This window comes from Halichoerus grypus, chromosome 12 (genome assembly GCF_964656455.1).
Source record: "Halichoerus grypus chromosome 12, mHalGry1.hap1.1, whole genome shotgun sequence".
NCBI lineage: Eukaryota > Metazoa > Chordata > Mammalia > Carnivora > Phocidae > Halichoerus > Halichoerus grypus.
Genome location: NC_135723.1, coordinates 45,399,803 through 45,416,046, shown reverse-complemented (window position 1 = coordinate 45,416,046; position 16,244 = coordinate 45,399,803). Strand labels below are relative to the sequence as shown.

At 34.0% G+C, this 16,244-nt stretch overlaps 1 pseudogene; it reads right to left on the bottom strand.

The window, feature by feature from the left end:
• Positions 1 to 14,234: 14,234 nt before the first annotated feature.
• LOC118539556 (large ribosomal subunit protein uL30 pseudogene) lies at positions 14,235 to 15,034 on the bottom strand (annotated as a pseudogene).
• Between the last annotated feature and the right edge of the window lie 1,210 nt (positions 15,035 to 16,244).

Below are 16,244 nucleotides of genomic sequence, written 5' to 3'. Positions count from 1 at the left end.
CTAATTTGAAGTTCTAATTCAGTTTGGGTCAGTGTACTACCACTGAACATTTACAATTGTTAGACTATATGGAAGTTTTGCAAATGACAATTTTCAAATAGCTCCCATAAAAACAGTGACAGGAAGCAACTTCCAAGTTCACTGGTGATTTTGTGCCTTCAGGAACAGGCAACAGTTTTTATGCTTCTCTTGTAGGGTCCTATTTCTGCTGTTCTGTCTGTATAAGAGGTGCTTTATCGGTTGGTATAGTGACTGAGCGTGGAACCCTTTTCATACCGATTTGATCTGTTTGAAGTTTAGTGAACTTGGTCACTCTGAAATCCAGTTGGTAAAACCCAGTAATGTAAGTGTTTGTTGAAACCAGGCCAGATGGTAATATCGTCAGTTGACATAAGGGTTTTTATCAGAGATGGCAAATAATTCTTTGAACTAGCCAAGATCACATTTCAGAAACAGGAATTCTAGAAACTTGTTGGATTAGGATAACCAGTGTATAGAATTTTGAATACATAAAAGTTTTCTCCAGCTGCTTTTTAATCTATTTTATTGATAAATCTATGGTAGTTCCATTGCTAAGAGCATGCCATCATAATGATAAAGTATTTTGCCCCAAAATATGCAAAAGGATTCATATGTTGAATATATCAGCCTATTCCATAATCTTAGTTGGATGTCTTATCTTTTAAATACATGTTGGAAAATGAAATATATAAAAATGTCACTTCACTGATTTTTAGAATATGTATGTGATATAACTAGAAATCTTATCTGGGAAGATAAATGTGATAAGGGATTTTCAGAATCCTTGAGGAATTTTTGGTTGAGTGTATTTCTTTAGGATGATGGATATCTTATATTTTAGATTTTGTATCAGAATTGTTATGATAGCCCTGATCTGTTTTATCTATAAAGGAACATAAATAATCAAAATCTATCTTGAAAGAGTCAGTTCTTTTGTACTTCAGGGGCCAGGAGATCTAAAGATAAGCAAAGTATCAGGATAGTGATTGTCTCTGAAGATCGCTGAGACAATTTAAAGAGATTCATGGATGGAGAAACAGAATAATGTAAATATTTTACAATTTCAAATTCAGTTTTTCTCTTCTTCTGTATATTTCAGGGTGGCATATACAGTCAGATATTATGTATAAAAATGGAAGGAATCATAGTTTTCCTTAAGTGAAAGAAACATTTTCTATAACAAGTTTATCGTAATTTTGTATCCTCCTTTTTTCCTTCATAGTAGAGATAATTAAGATAAAGTCTTGTTCTAAATAGAGTATTAAGAAATTTTAGTAGAATCACTGAGAATTAGGACTTACGTGTGGTCTTGATTTGCGTCATGTTACTTGAGTTATCTCTTGGTCCTGGTATTTTTGTGAACAAAGCTTAAAGAAAGTTAAAATTGTTCTGTGGACTCTAATGAATCTCTGTATTTTATAGATATTATCACAACTAATTAATCCTTATATCAATCCCATCAAATAAGAATTATTAGCATTTCACAAATAAGAAAATAAAAGCTTTGAAAGACTACCTAACTTGTATGAGCTAGAGAGTATCTAAGGGTGTCAGGATTGAAACCCATTCCTATACCCATCTAAAGCCTATGTTCAGAAACACTAGTCATTATTAATTCTGTAATATTTCTGCCCATAATCTTGGGACTCAGTTTTCTTAACATTGTTCATTTTTACCATTCACACTTTAAGATATTTGTTTGAATAAGAAACAAATGTTAGCAGTTTTGTCTTTGTTATTGTTAAACCCATGATTTTGATCCTTTAGTTTTCCTTGCAATAATCTGAAGTCAAAGAGCCAGAAGTGAGTTGAAAAGTGGATTGAATTGAAAAGTGCCTCCATCAGTCTTTCCTCTTTTTAGAAAACAGAGGAATGACATTATTTTTTTATTTCCATTGATCCCACTTGTAGGCAGGGGTGGGAATCACTAGATAGGACTGTTATTTGAATAGTGCATTTGCTATAAGACAATTTAAGAGTTAAATAACCTCTTTATTAACATCCAGTTTTGTCATTTAAATATTTCTTAACACTGGAGGACATTGAGCTTTCTCTCCTTTTTTCTTATCTACTTCTGTGGTTGTAAATACCAACCTACATGCTTAAATCTGATAATTTATCTTCTAACTCAAAACATTTTTTAAAAACTGGAAAATAAAACCTGGAACTTGGGCATCCAACTGCCTGACATCTCCACTTAGATACCTCATATCACTCACCCCAGTAACCACTATCCTAACACTAACCTACTATCCTAATACTTCAACTTGAGAGCAGGCATCCAGATTAGTAATTACAGTGATTAACCACAGTCATAATAAAACACAAGAGATAACCACACAGTGGACCCCAGACTCCCTCCACTCTGACCAGTAAAGAGCTTAGCCTCTTTTGCTGAGCCATGCCACAAAACAAATACGGCATAGAGCAAATGACCAAATATATTAGCAGAAAGTGATGGAGAGAAAAAGGAAAATAAACACTATTTCAAGAAACAGAAAAAAAAAAGTACTATAAAACATATTTCATAAATTTTTAAATTTCATCCTTTTGTAATCTGTATGTAGCAGAATAGATGTAGGTAGATAGTATGTGTATACACACATATAAGCATACATACTCATTTGTTAATGTCAGCTTTTTATCAGATATCCTAATATTATCAGATTATATTTTTTGATGTTCCTATTAAAAAACAAATGCTAAGTGAAGGGTCATAGATATTTTCATGTTCAGTGTGTCACCTTGATATACACAGTAAAAATTTTAAAGAATCAAAGACATTATTATTTAAAGTACCTTTTCTGTAGTCAAATCTTCAAGTTTAACAAAAAGCAAATTGATAGTCTATTGTAAGTTAATATAACTACAAATTACTTCTTTAATATGATTGTGATAATTTAAATGTAGGCACATACGTATGTATGTTCATATGTGTAAGCATGTGTATATGCTTATACATGTAACCTGAGAAGCTTAGGTTTTAGGACTATTCTAGTGTAAATATTCAAGATGGTTAAAGTAGATGATCATAAATTATGAATGGCTTTACTTGATATTATTTTGACTTAATGCTTCAGGGATGTTCCCCAGAATGGAGGGAGATATTTAAAGAATATGGTCTGCCATACATTTTGTACCTGACCTAGTGCCATTTCCACAGAGACCCGTTGCCCAGAGATTGTTTTAGTTGTGCATGCTCGGAGACTGTTAAGCAGCGTCATGATGAATACAGGCCACACTAATAATCTGTCTGTGAAATATGTTATTAGTTTCAATGAGAGAATAATTATCTAACTTCTGTGTCACTGCTTTTTTAATAACTTTGAGTTTAATCAGAAAAAAAAAGGTGAAAATGTTGGGAAAAATGTGGTCTGTTACCCAGAGGGAAAGCAAAGGCAAATCCTGTACAGGATTTTATCTTTTGTGTTAATCCTCTAACATCTTTCATGCTATGTGTTCGGTCTTGTGTGTGTGGAGGGGGACAGTGCGATTAAGTTAATATCCTAAGAGCTGGCAGTACAACTCTATTTAAAAGGGAAAAATTTATTCCTTAAAAAAAAAAAAGCTTGATAAGTAATTGGCGAGTTAATGTTTTTGAAACACTTAGGATTGCTAAACTACCATTTTCAGAAGTCCATCATAGAACTCTTGTATATAGAATATTCTAGATCTTGTATATCCTATATATGAGAGTTCTGTAGGATGAGCACATGCCCCATATCTATGCACCTGGTATTGGAAAGAGAGCTATGTTGGTGTTAGAGAAGGATTATTGAGCAAGAATGGCTAGGTTAGATACCTAATGGGTTAATGTTCTACAGGGCAATGGCTATAACTTTGGGGACATTTTCTACCTGACAGGAATCATTTATGTTTGTATCAGACAACAATCTACAAGTTAACTTTAAGTTTGCCTTCTCTGGGCTTTTAATTAATAATATACACTAAGTCAAAGATACTGTCTCATAGGTAATTAAACAATCCTAAGATGGGCTGGTTAAACAGTGCTCCAAGGTAAAATTAGAAAGATTTGCTGCTTTCTCTTTGCCTTATTTCTAAGTTGTGAACATTTTTTTTTCCCTAACAGAATAGTCATTGATGTGTAAGTAGCGCTCTGTAAATGTTTTTAAAACATAAGAAAATGGTTTAGGTGGTGACACACTGGGAGCTTATGTTCAGGGTTAAGCTTAGAGTATAAAACCCATCTGTATAAAATAGGAATTTCTTTTTTGTTTCCAAGAGGGAGGAGAGATGAGATAATGGAGAAGAGGCCAGAAAGAACATGAGTCTGGGAGAAAACATGAGACTGAGCACTGCATGGGGGGAGGCCAAGAGAAACCAAAAGCTGTGGCATTACCAGAAGGAATTTTGAAAACAAATATCTAAGATTTCAAGTTTTTTTTTTATTGTGCAGTAGAAAATCTAATCCATTTCTTTTGCCTTATATTCTTTAGTAAATTCTGTGCTCATGAATGTTTTATGTGTGCTTTTAATTTTATTTTTAGAAACTGGTTAAAGGGCTCAATTACATTGGTAGATTATTCACTTTTAAGACATTTATGTATTAACAACTTTTGAACCCAACTGTGTGCTAAGCATGTATGACTTGCTGGACAGACTGTGTTTAATCAACTGCAGAAAACAGAGCCTTTATGGAGCTGATAGCTTAGTGCAGAAGTCAGGCAATAAATAAACACATAAATATATAATTATAACTTTTGGTGAGTGCTATAAGAATGAATAGGATTCAGTGATAGAGATTAGTAGGTTTAGAGATGTGTTTTAATGACATCATCCAAGAAAGCCCCTCTAGGAAGAGGCCTTGAGGCAGACCTGAAGCAGAGACCACCCAAGAAAAAGGAGGTGTCCCTGTGTTTTAGTTTCTAAGGGCTGCCATAACAACCACAAGCTTGGTGGCATAAAACAACAGAAATGTATTTTCTCTCAGTTGTGGAGGCCAGAAGTAAAAAATCCAGGTGTCAGCAGGGCGGTTCCTTCTGGAGGCTCTGGTCGGGGGGGGGGGGCGGGGGGGAGACAGATCCATGCCTCTGTCCTAGATTCTGGCGGCAGCCAGTAATCCTCGATGTGCCTTGGATTATAATTGCATTACTGTGATCTCTGCCTCTGTCTTCACATTGTCTTCTGCTCTTGAGTGTCTCTGTGTCACAAGTCTCCCTTTGCCTTTCTCTTGTAAGGGAACTGTCATTGGATTTCAGGCACACCCCGAATCCAGGATGAACTCCATTGAAATTCTTGGTTACATCTGTGCAATTTAACCCACTACACTAGGCAGAGGGATTAACGTGAGCCAAGACAAAGTTGTGGTAAAGAGCTTAGCTTGTTCAAGGAAAGAAAGAACATTTAGGATGAGAGGAAGAACAGATCAAATTGAGTTGATGTGGTAGACAGTGTTGTCCTGTTGCCAGGTACATCAATGACTAGAATTAGAGAATAAGCCTCATGTGTGAGTTTTCAGCCACATGGGGAATAATTTGGGCTTCACAGGACCTGGAATGGGGATTAAAGTTGTCTGTGAAATTAATTTGATATTCAATTCACTAATATTTATCTCTTCTATCCAATATTCTCAATGCCTTGTGACTTAACGAACTTACTCTAAGTGGATATGCTACAAACTTATGTGTAAATTATCTTCAAAATTACCACTTGGCTTGTTCATTCTAAAGAGGTCATTTTTTTTTTAAGGGCTCTGGCCTCTCTTGTGACCATATCCCATTTCTGAGGTTGATGCCTAATGGTATTTTTTCTCTTTCACATTTACGTGAAAGAGAGTGAAACCTAAGACAGTGCCATAGTATTGTTCAGGTTATATGGACCAAGCCTTGTTCTATGGTGTTTAAATACATGGCACTACAGAGAATTGTTACAGTTGTATATGTCACCAATTTGAAAAGCCTGTTTAGGTCTCTTTTTTTTTTTTTTTTAAAGATTTTATTTATTTATTTGACAGACAGCAAGAGAGGGAACACAAGCAGGGGGAGCGTGAGATGGGAAGCAAGCTTCCCGCTGAGCAGGGAGCCCGATGCGGGGCTTGATCCCAGGACCCTGGGATTGTCACCTGAGCCGAAGGCAGACGCTTAACGACTGAGCCACTCAGGCGCCCCTGTTTAGGTCTCTTTTTAAGATATGCCAGTGGAATTCAGCTTAGAGTATAAAATAACCTGCTTTGGAGTCTTACTGAATCTGAAAAACTCCTGTCCAAGTAAATGAATTCTATTAGCATCAGTTTTGTCTCCTGGTAAGGAATTCATTTTAAAACTCTTTTCTTCAGGAACACCACTTTATATAATTGAGGACAACTTATAAAAAGGCAGCAGTGTGCAACTGGATTATAGATTATGGCTTCATTAAGTACAAATAATAAAGAGACTTCTTTTAACCTCTTAAATGTGGCTTTCCTACGTCCCTATCTACTGATGTGGTGCCGAGATTACGATGTGTCCCAATCGCAAACCTCCCTCCAGGTAGGGTCAAAATCATTTTTGAACATTTTAGGGTATATATCTTTAATATTGCTGGCCCCTAGCTTCAATGTTGAAATACTAATAACATTAATAAACCCACTTTAGGAACCTTTCTAATCAAATGATAGTATTTTTTGCATTTCTGAATAGTTTATATTAACAATTTCTACTGCTTATAATTTCCTCTGAAAATAATTTAACAGCAACATCCCTATAAAGGAAACCATTTGATGAATAGTCTTAAGTGCTGCTGAGAAAATAATTGAGAAGTAGGATAGAACAAAGTCAATTCACTCTAACATATACCTGTGTACCTTCCTTCTGCAAAGCGAAATGGAAATAAACATTAGATTACAATTGGTCTTTCTGTCAGGCAGTCGAAGGACTTCAAAAAATAATTTATAGGATACAGAAGTTTGTACTTAATGAGCATGGAAAATGAGGAAATCAAGTATGCATTGATTATGTGCGATGCACATTGAAGGACATTGTGGGTCCATAATTTTTAATAATTTAATTGGAAAAATATGCCAAATGGCAATTTAAAAATTAAAAGCACAGTGGATGAATTAATTCATTTGACCTAAGATGCTTACAGATCAACGAAAAGAGCTAACATAGAGCTTTCCATGGAGAAGCAGCTGAGATACACCTCACTGCCAAAATGAAACCTGAACCAAAAAAGGCAGTTTGGAAGACAAGATTGTTTGTTGAGATGGCAGTTAAACATGGTTAAGGAAATAGCCACACCTTATGACAAATGTGAGATTGTGTAGAATAATTTAATGAATATTTTGCAGAAAAATGTATAAAATCATACTCATGTCAGATTTATATTTTCCTTTGAAATATAAAAGGCTTCTCAGCAATTTCTATCTCTTAAGAGAATTATAAGTTACTGGTTTATTTCTTATGTTTAACTTGGAAGCTTATTTGTCTGTCGTTACATGGCTGTGCATAATGAGACAAGATTAAAGCAATATTTTATTATTTTAAGTCTATCTCTATTTTGTTACTTTCCTTTTTTCCCCTTTTGGATAAGTAAATATACTTCTGGTGTTGGGACAAGACTTAGAGCAGGAAAAAAAAAATAATAGAAATTGTCTTTTTTTTTTTTTAGTCAACAAAGCCCTTTTGAACAAATAATAGTACTAGATCAAACAACTTGTAAATTTTTGGTTAAAAACACAAAAATTAAGAGCATGAAGTCTTTTTTATTAATAAATATTCTTTATAGAAAATGTAGTAAGAGGACTTATTTTCTTTTTACAAATGATTCCATTTAAAAATCTAGTATTAAAATTAGAACAATAGGTATAGTTAGGTTGTAATAAATAGACCCTATAAAGAATCATGTCTTAGAAAACAGTTGTCATAGTCTTCTGGCTCTTCCTTCTGTTCCCTGAGTAAAGTTACCTAGTTAGCCTTTCTAGCATAATTGGTTAATTAGCTCAGCTTCCTTCTCAAAGCGAAGGAGAAAACTTCAGCTCAGTGGCATGCTTTCTTTCATCTATCCCATTCTCATTCTGCTAGCCTCATTTTCTTCTTAGTTAAAAATAAGTTAGAGGTTTGTATACTTCCAACAGCTATAAAATTTACTGCTCAGCAAGATAAAAATATGGGATTTAGTATGGTGTATATATTTATTACAGAATATTATTATCTTACAGATTATTCTTTATTTAGAACTCTCAAAGAAAACCTGCACTGGATAAGTTAAACAGGCAAGGAAAACATTATTCAAGATTATTGAAATAGAGGTCAAGACTATTGCAGTAGGAGAGAAGACTGAACTCAACTCTGCTCAAAAGGCTGGAGAATTTTTAAGCACTGGGGTGAGCTAGTGAAAAACTAATGGAGGATGCATTAGTACGGAGGTTCATCAAGGTGATTAGGTTAACTGTGTTTGCCAGTTGGGGCTTATGGAAATTAAGCTCTACCCACCACCTGAAACACTGTCTTTCTGGATGATTATATTTCAAAGGGTTTGGCTCCTAGGTCTTTGAGAAAGATGTTCTTGTGTTATAAAACTGGCAAGATGCTGGAAGATTTATATTTCAAAGGGGCAGAGAATGAATTTCCAATGGCAGGTTTTCTAAAGTAAAAAAAACTTATTCCTGTGTTCCAAAGTAAGAAAACTTTTATTTTCTAAAGAAAAAAAGAGATGTTAGAGGGCTAGAGTCACAAAGGAACCTGTCTAAAGTTTAATCAAGCTGAGGGATGTTTTGATCAAAACTAAAGCCAAGATCAATTGGCCATGTTTCCAGAGGTTATCTAATATTCTTTTTATAAAGGCTATTTTATTTCCAAGGAGTTGTCAAAGCTAATTAACAGTTGGGTCTATAAAAAATATGAATATAGTTACATTGCTACTATCATTTATCACTGGCTTTATCTCCAGATTCTAAATTTACAAAGTATAATTGCTTTGGGACAAAACTCTGTCCCCACCGAAATTCATATGTTAAAGTTTTAACTCATAATGCGACCGATGCTAATAATACTATATTTGGAGATACGGTTTTTAGGAATTAATTAAATGAGGTCATGATGGTGGGATCTTAAACCTATAGGACTGGTGGCTTTATAAGAAGAGAAAGAGAAGGATATCTTTATCCTCCATGTGAGGACATAGGGAGAAGGTGGCCATTTGCAGGCCAGGAAGAGAACTATCATTAGAACCTGACCATACTTGCACCCTAATATTGGACTTCAAGCCTCTGGAACTGTGAGAAAATAAACGTTTGTTGTTTAAGCTGTCCAGACTATGGTGTTTTGTCATGGCAACCCAAGATGACTAGTACAGTAATGGAAATAGCATACTTTAAAATAATGTGGTACAAGATAGGTTGACATAGCCTGAAGCATATAGTCTTCAGGGTTACTTATCTGATAACTTCAGGTCCGCAATGACTTTTCTTTGCAGTAGGATTGATGTGGATTTTCAGTGAATGAAGACCATAATCCATTTAGTAACTTAACAAGTTTTTGCTTATATTTATTGGATAGTACACTTTTTTTTTTTTTTTTTTTACATTACACCTTGGAGTGCATCTTGAGTAAGGATAAATAAAGGCAACTAGCAGTAACTTTTGACTCAATACCTATCAACAGAATCATTATAATCCAGTCCAGTTTAGAGTATGTCTTTGGGTCAGTTTCAGCTGCATAGATTGGGGTGGGTGGGAAACAAGAGCATTTTCTGAATTTCTTCCACTAGCTGAATGAGTGGTTGGTGTGGGGTTGAGGAGTGTAGACCCATATGCATAATTTTTCCTTATTATAAATCATTTCCATGAGATTGTAATTCCACTGGATGAAGGGACTTGACTGCCTTGTTTACCTCGATGGAGATAACTTCTAAAATAGTGTCTGTGACATACTCATTCAATCAGTAGTTTCTTAACATACAAATGAATGAAATAAAGAGTAGAGTGAATTAATACTGCAAACACAGATGAAGGTCATTTTATGAACTATTATTTGAAAAATATTGAAAAAATAGATTTTTCTGTAGGTAGTAAAGAACCACTGAAAATTTCCAAGAGGAGACATGATAATTTGTTTGGCACTGATTATGTTTTTGTTTGTCAGACCAAATCCATGCTTTCTTTTTCAAACTGATCATTTATCTTTTTATTGATGCTGAAAGGATAATTAATGAAGAAATAATTACTTTAAAATTTTTTGAATTTGAAAACATTTTCTGTAGAGTTTTGAAGCTAGTTTTATTAAGAAAGACGTAGATTAACTTTATAAGATTGGCTAAAAAATAAGGCTAAAACACTTATATGTTTTTAATAATACAAGGTAGGAGTCTATATTTTTAGTTAGAAGTACCAGTGCGTTTTTTTCTTTTGGTTTTGAGTGAAAAGGAAATTATATGCAATTTTTTAACTTTTACAAACTGTTCTTGAGGTATAATATACATACAGAAAACTGCATATATCATAAACAGTTCAATTAATTTTCATAAAATGAACATTTTCAATTAAACTGGGAAGCCTCCATCATGCAAGAGTAACCATTCTTCTGCTTTCTAAAATAGATTAGGTTAACCTGTCTTCATATTTTATGTAAGTGGACTTACACTTCATGCACATCTTTGTGTCTAGCTCTTTTGCTCAATGTTACGTTGGAGTCCACCATATTTTTTTCCTAGTTTGTAGAGTGTTAACTCTCACTACCATATGGAACTACATGCATGCATATATACTTAAAGAACTGCTGCATCCCAGGGTGTGCTTATGCTGTTATTGCAGCTGCTGCTGAAATTTTCCAAAATTTCCCCAGTTTACCCACTCAACAGGAATTTTTGAGACCTTCCATTATTCCACATTCTTTCCAACACTTGGTATTACCTTTTTAAAAATTGATTTTAGCCTTTCTAATAGAGATCTAATGATAAATGAATTCTGGTTTTTATTTCCTTATGAATAAAAAATGTTGTGCACTGTTTCACCTGCATTCTGGCCATGAAGATACTTCCTTTTGTGGGCTATCAGGTCTTTGGCACAAGTTTTTAGTTGAGTTGGTATGTAAGAGATCTTTATATATGATGCATTTATTTTTATTCTTGTTGTCTTTTGATAAACAATTTTCAGTCACTAAACAGCCCTTTTCGTCCCTTGTTTAAAAAATATTTACCAGCGCCACGTTCATAAAGATGTTTCATATTTTATTTTAAAATATGTATGGTTTTAACTTTTGTGTTTGGATTGGCAGTCAATCTAGATTTGTGTTTTGTGAAGGATGGATGGGTCTAGGTAGATTTGTCTCATAAGAACATCTAATTAATCTCATACCATTTGTAGAAAAGATGCCTTTTTCCCATTGTACAGCAGTATTATCTTTGTCATAAATTAGGTTACTGGAATGTATAGACAAATTTGTGCACACTTCATTTTTTTTTTCCATTGGGAAGTCTATCCTTGTGCCTATCCCACATTGTCTTAATATAGCTTTATAGTGAATTTTGATATTTGGTAATGTTAGTACTCGAGATTTTTCTTCAAAAGATTTGTTCTATATTAATTTTAGGATCATCTGGTTTCCACCAGAATTCCTGAGATTTAGATTGGGATTCATACCACTTGGGATCTACTGCTGCACAATGAATCACCTCCAAATTAAAGAGCATACAGCAACACATACTATCTCAAACACTTAGCTATCTGGTGGTTCTGATATAGTATCTCTCAGGAGGTGGTAGTCAAGATACCTGTTGGGGCTGCATTCATACAAAAGCTTGACTGAGGCTGGACTATCCACTTTCTTTTTTTTTCTTTTTTTTTTTAAGATTTTATTTATTTATTTGACAGAGAAAGACACGGCGAGAGAGGGCACACAAACGGGGAGTGGGGGAGGGAGAAGCAGGCTTCCCGCTGAACAGGGAGCCTGATGTGGGCTCAGTCCCAGGACCCTGGGATCATGACCTGAGCCTAATGCAGACGCTTAATGACTGAGCCACCCAGGTGCCCCATGGACTATCCACTTTCTGTAAGGCTCACTGTTAACTCACTCAGTTCCTTGCTATTAGCTGGGCCTTTCTACAGGGGTGATTGAGTGATCTCAAGGCAGGGTAGGTAGATTGCTTTCCTCAGAGCAAGTGATCCAACAGAGAGAATGGTGAGAGAAAGCGACCAAGATGGAAGCTGTGGAATCTTTGATAAACTAGTCTCTGAAGTGATATGCAATCATTTCTATAGCATTCTGTTGGTCACATAGACCAACCCTGGTATAATGTGGGAGGCCATTACAAAGGGGTATTAATATCAAGAGATAAGGATCATTGGAAATCAATATACAGTCAGGGTTTCATTAAATCTATAGATAAATTTCGAAAGAATTGTATCCAAACATTACTGAGTCATATAACCAAAAACATAATATATCCCTCCATTTATTTAGCTCTTCTTTAATATTTCTCAATGATGCCATTTAATTTTTAGTGTCATTTTCACACATCCTTTGTTAAATTTACTTCTAAATATTTGACTTCCAATGCTGCTGTAGTATTTCATTTTTAATTTCTATTGCTGCTATGAGCAATACAATTTAGTACATTGGTCTTGTATCTAGTGAAGTTTCTTAATTTGCTTAGTAGTTCTAAATTTTTTCTAAACATTATTTTATGTATTCTAAGTGCACAATTATGTCACCTATTAATAATAGTTTTATTATTTTCCAATCCTTAATGCTATTTTTTCTTCTTGCCTTATTACATTGGCTGGGGTTTCCAGTAAATATTGAAGATAAGTGATGATGATGAACATCACTGTCTCATTCCTATCTCCTGATTATTGAGGTATAATATGCGTACAGTAAAGTGAATATCAGAAACGTATATCTTAACTTTTGCAAGCAGAACACCATCCATCCAATAAACTTAACATTATCAACAAGTTAGAAGTCCTCATCTTGGAAGTGTAATCAATCTCTTGACTTCAAACCACATTTTTACCTGTTTTTATATTTATGTAAATGGAATCATACAGTACATAATCTCTTGTGCCTCAATTTTTTTTGCTTTGCCACTCATGTTAGAATTTGGAGATATTCTTTATAAGGTAAAGTAAATTCCCTTCTATTTCTAGTTTGGCAAGAAGGTTTTTTAAAAATCATAAATGGGTGGTGACTCTTATGAAATTGTTTTACTCTATGAAAATACTTGTTTTTTCCTTATTTTTCCATTGATATGAACTTTCATAGTGATTTGATTATTAAACCAGGTTTTCATTCATGGAATAAGTCCCTTTTGGTCATGGTGTACCATTTATTTTTCTTTTTCATTATCACTGAATTTGACTTGCTTATAATTTATTTAGGATTTTTGTCTATATTCTTGAGAAAGATTCCTTAGTACTTTGCTTTTCTTATAATGTCTTTATCATGTTTTGGTAGCAAGATTCTTCTGGCTTCTTAAAGTATATTAGGGTATGTTCTCTTTCTATTATCAGAAGGAGTGTTGTGTAACATTAGTATTATCTATATCTTTAATATTTCAAAGAATTCACTGATGAAGACATCTAGACTTAAGGTCACTTTTGTGAGAATGTTTTCAATAGCAGGTTTAATTTCTTTACTTGGTACCAAGTAATTCAGGTTTTCTATGTGTTCTTCTCTTCCTATAGTTTTATTTTGAGGAATTTTTGCAGTTCATTCAAATAACCTAATTTATTACTAAAAAGTTGTTCATAATCTCTTACGATCTTTTTTGATGCAGCTAGGAACAGTGTAAATGCTACTGTATTACCATTTGTTGTCCCTGATTTTGTTGTTTGTTTTATTCTAATTTTTTCCTTACTCTGTCTTGCTAGGGGCTAATCAATTTTATTCATGTCTTCAAAAGTTTAAAGTTTGCTTCTTTTGAATGTTTGCATTATATTTTATTGACTTATTCTTTTTATTATTTCTTCCCTTTTATATTTTTAGATTTGAATTACTTTCCTCTTTCCAACTTCTTGAAGGAAAAGCATACATAATTTATCTTCACGCTTCCTATTTTCTAGTACTCACATTTAAAGTTATACATGTATTCATGATCTTAGAGGAAAAACTTTCCCAGCTTTGCACTGCTGAGTATGATGTCAGCTGTGGATCTGTCATATATGGCCTTTATTATGTTGATATAGGTTCCCTCTGTACCCATTTGGCTAAGGATTTTTATCATAAATGGATATTGAATTTTGTCAAATTCTTTTTTTATTAAGATGGTCATATCAATTTTTTTTTTCAATCTAAAAGTAGTCATTTATTAACTGACCAAATTACAAAAAGAATCATGGTAGATACCTTAGTTCATCCTGCTAATAAGCCTATTGATCTGATCTTCTCTGTTGCTAGCACCTCTACCTTCTACAAAATGGGAGGTCGTCTTCTTCATTCCCTGTCTTGGAGAAGATAACTTGAAGGGCCATCAGAAGTTGTTTGCATCTTTGAAATGTTTTCATGTCAAGAGATCTCATGAATCAGATCCTCCTCCCCGCAGATGCTGCCATATTTACCAAGAGATTGAGCAATCAATGTGTTATCTGTCAGGCAATGCGATTCTTACTGATTTAGCCATAACTACACTTGTAAATCAGTTCATTTACCAACTTCAGGCTTGGGTCCCCCCATTCAATATATATGGTTCCACAATCCTTAGCATGTCAACTGAAGCCTTGTTGAACTTAACAAATGTGCCCCTGAAGATCTGGTGAAGGCAAAGAAGCTACAACACCTTTTGTACCTTTGGGCTCACACCATTGATAGCTCTGATCCTGATGACCGGTGCCGATTTGTGTTCCCCAAGTACACAGAATCTTGCCATCCTCACCATTCGAATCTCAGTTCTGTACATCTGCCTATATTTCTTGTGGTAATGCTTACCTTTTTTCATAGATAAGCTTCCTCCCTGCCTTTTAAAGCACCTTTTGGGCAAATTGCTTTCTCAGACACTTGATCTTCAACTCTGCAAAATTCTTTTGTTTTTTCTTAAGGGTTTCTGGCACAGCCAGAAAAAAAAAAATAGAGATGATCATATATAGTTTTTATCCCTCATTTTGTTAATGCAGTGTATCACAATAACTGATTTGCAAATGGTGAATCATCCTTGCATCCCTGCAATAAATTTTACCTGACCAGGGTACATGATCTTTTTAATAAATTGTTAAATTCAGTTTGCTCATATTTTGTTGAGGATTTTTGTGTCTATGTTTATAAGGAATATGACCTTTAATTTTCACTTCATCTAGTGTTCTTGTCTGATGTTGGTATCAGGTTAATGCAGGCCTCATAAAATGAATTTGGATGAGTTCCCTCCTATTCTCTGTTTTTGGAAGAGTTTGAGAAGGGCTGGTATGTATTCTTTCAATGTTTGGTAGAATTTACCAGTGATACCTTCTGGTCCTGGACTTTAAATTATTGGGAGGTTTTTGATTACTGATTCAATCTCCTTACTAGTAATGAGTCTGTTCAAATTTTCTATTTCATCATGATTCAGTCTTGGTAGGCTGTATGTCTCTAGGAATTTATCCATTTTTTTCTAGGTTGTCTAATTTTTTGGCTTAGAATTGTTTGTAGTAGTCTCAAGGTCCTTAGTATTTCTGCAGTATGGGGTATAAATCTCTTTCATTTCTCTTTTTATTTACTGAATTCTCTCTTATTTTCTTGGTGAGTCAACATGGATGAACTTCAGGGACATTAGGCTAAATGAAGTAAATCAGAGAAAGACAGATACTGTATGATGTCTCTTAATGTAATCTTAAAAAAAAAAAAAAAAAAAAAAGGCTCATAGGTATAACAGATTAGTGGGTGCCAGAACAGAGGCAGGGGTTCTGGGGTAGAAGAAATGGATGAACTGTTTATTTTATTTTTAGTTTAAATAAATTGTTTAAAGAATAATTTGCTAAAAGCAAATTAAAGATTAAAGTGTTGCAGAACAGCACAACAAATTATTGCTCAAGTCTCAAAAATAAAATAAAGCTACCAATCTCTCTCGAAAGCTGCTTTATCCATATCTCATATTTTTTCTCACAAATTTTGAAATGTTTTGAGTTCAAAGAATTTTATAATGTTTCCATTTTTCTATTTCTTGCATCTTGTAGAGAAATATTTTATTTCCAGGAAATCAGGAATTTCCTGATATATGTACACAACATATATGTGCATGTTCTCTTTTTCTGTTTTAATTAATTCCTAACTTTCACTGTGGTTAGTAAACATACTCTGAATAATTTAAATCCTTTGAAG